Here is a 2626-nt window from a genome sequence, read left to right as displayed (position 1 = left end):
CCCCAAACCAAACCAAACTGAAAAGCAGAATATTGCAGAGCATTGCACTTCAGTATTCTGCCCTAAGACTGAGGCTGCTGCTTCTCCCACGCAGAGCAAGGTGTTTTGAGGCATTTCTCCACCCCAGAAACTTTTCACAGTCTGTGCTTATCACCCCACTTCTCAACTCAAAGCACGATCCTCCTCTCTAAGGACTGGCCTGTGGATCAAACTTCTGCTTTGCAAAGGCAAACAGCCTCAGAAGTGATACAAATATTTTACGATGGGAGATTTCACACAATCCAGCCTTAAGGATGTCAGAGACACCAGTGGACCCTGCACCTCACACCCAAGGAAACCAGCACGTGTACATGGATGGTGGGGTTACTCTTTGTAGAAACCAGTAAAACCCACCTGAAAAGGTGGGGAAAAAAGGGGGAAAGAGTGAGGTTTTCTGACAGCAACTTCTGCCCTGTCAAAACTCCAAAAATATCTGGGAACTGAGAGGGTGCATGGCAGTTAATGCCAGATCAATAATCCCTTTCACACGGTTGCTAGCTCCAAAAAAAAGCCAAATAAACCTGGAGTCTGAGGCCACCTTGGCCTCCCCCCCGAGTGTCAGCATGCACAGCCAGGGAGCAAACAGCACCTGCACAACAAATAACCCAAAGAGGGGATTTGCTGGGGGAGGAAGAGGAACACACAGCAGTGTATTCTCAGCTCTGGAAGTTTTTGCAGCGTGGATCCTCCAGGCTCAGCTCCCGTGTATGAGGAACAGCTACAAAGTGACAACAGGAGACGCCCTTTGTCATTAAGGGAAGAGCTTTAGCAACTAAGCCACACCATAGTTTACAGCCGTAAAAATAAACCCTTCCATTGACAAATTGACACGCACGCATGCAAAGCAAAGCAAAGAAGAGAGCAGGTCCTGTCCCCCACTTTGCCATTAGACTCTCACGTCTGCCTTCCCAGCGGTAAGGCGATGCTTCCCCGCCCCTCCCTCCCCTTCCCACGCCTCGTCTCTTCTTCTGGGAAGCCCAGCCCAGCCGTGGCTCCAACCTTTACTGTAAACCTGCCGCTTCCCCTTCCTTGCTCTGCTCGAGGGGGGCAGAGGGTCCCCCCCAAACTTTAGAGTGGGGATGGCATCATCGCTTACAGAATAAGCCCCTCCTGAGGTTGTGAAAGGAGAGCTTTGCCCGCTACCGGAGCTAGAGACCATTTTGCATTGCACAGACTCATTTCTGGGGTTCAGGAGTACAACCTCACCTGCCCTCCTCAAGCCCTGACTCAAAAGCATGGTGGGATTTCAGGGAGGGAGAAGAGTTTATATTCCTGAGTTCTAAAGCTGTGTCGTTCAGCCTGTTCCGGGGGTATTGCTGACTTAGGGTGCACTGCTCCCCACAAAGCCAAAAAGAGAGGTGTGTCCCATCCAGAACCCAAGTTTGGAGGCAGCACCCCAAAGCCGAGCCTTCCCGGGGGGTAGGGGCGGCCGACGGGGGAAGTTTAGCACCGTCTGCTAAAATGGCAGCTGCTCTGACGCCGAGCTACGTCTTGCGAAGTCAGCCCTGCCCTCATCATCATCATCATCATCTGACTACCGGGATCCGCGGCCGCCCCGCTCCGGCTCCCGGGGCTCTTCGGGACGGGGCAGGGGAGAGGAAGAGCGGGGCCTTCTCCTGCCCCTGCCCACCCCCAATTTGGGGCTCCTGGTTGTTGGGGACAGTCCTGGCCCCGCTGGGAAGGCACCCGGGCTCGCTGTGCCTCCCCTTGCCTCACACCCCAGCCCGGGGACATTCTCGGGTACAGAGCAGCTCTCTAAAACAACAGCCGGGGGATGTAGTGGGGCAGCCCCTCAGCCTCCGGGCTGCTCTCCCCCTGGTCCCTGTTCCCCCAGCCCTGGGGACAAGGGTGATTCCAGGGGCAAAGGGACCGGGCTCGGACCGGAGTAGCTCGAACCGAGTGGGAGGTGGGGAGAGAAAGGGGGAGGTTTGGGCTCTGCAGGGGAAGGGATTCTCTCCTGCTTCCAGCCCAGGAATTGCCCGAAGTGGAGGAGGCACCCCGTCCCAAAGCCACCCCTGGCAGCGACCATAAACACCGTCCCGCAGCGGTGGCTCCTCCAGCCGGGCCAAGCCCCGGGGGTCCCCACTGCAGGTGCTCCCAGGCGGAGTTTCTGGCTTTCCTACAAGGGCCCCGCTTCTCCCGCTCCCCCCGAGAGTTGCCGCGGGCCGGCGGTGATCCTATGGGGGAAGGGGGTGCGGATTCACGGTCCCTTCCTCAGGACTGAGCAAGAGACAAGCGGGACTGCCCACCCAGACCCCTCCTCGACGGGACCCCCGGAAAGTCGCCACCCTCGACCGCGGCCGCCCACCCCCAGCGGGGTCGGTATTCCCTCTGTAACAGCATCCCGGGACAGAGCCGGACCTGCCGTTCCGGGGGTACAAGGACCCCATTTCCGCCGGGACACAGGGGACAACTCCCGTCTGCTTTCTGGGAAGGGAAAACCCCAACTTTGAGGAGTTTTCCTACTCTTTGTGCGGCGGGGATCCCACAGAATAACATCACTAGAAAGTAAAAATAAAAGAGAAAAGAAGGAAAGAGGGGGAAAAAAAAGGAGAAAGGATAAAAAGGAAAAACGAGTTCTCCTTGT

General features: G+C 56.8%; 1 protein-coding gene across 1 annotated transcript in view; it reads right to left on the bottom strand.

The window, feature by feature from the left end:
* MYT1 (myelin transcription factor 1) overlaps positions 1-2626 on the bottom strand; it is a 71816-nt gene that overhangs the window by 62501 nt on the left and 6689 nt on the right. The gene's annotated exons all lie outside the window — the stretch shown is intronic.

Source organism: Empidonax traillii, unplaced genomic scaffold (genome assembly GCF_003031625.1).
Source record: "Empidonax traillii isolate 1590-97213 ecotype Southwest subspecies unplaced genomic scaffold, ASM303162v1 scaffold91:size2966241, whole genome shotgun sequence".
NCBI lineage: Eukaryota > Metazoa > Chordata > Aves > Passeriformes > Tyrannidae > Empidonax > Empidonax traillii.
Note: the sequence above shows the minus strand (reverse complement) of the source record. Positions and strands in the feature narration are given on the sequence as shown.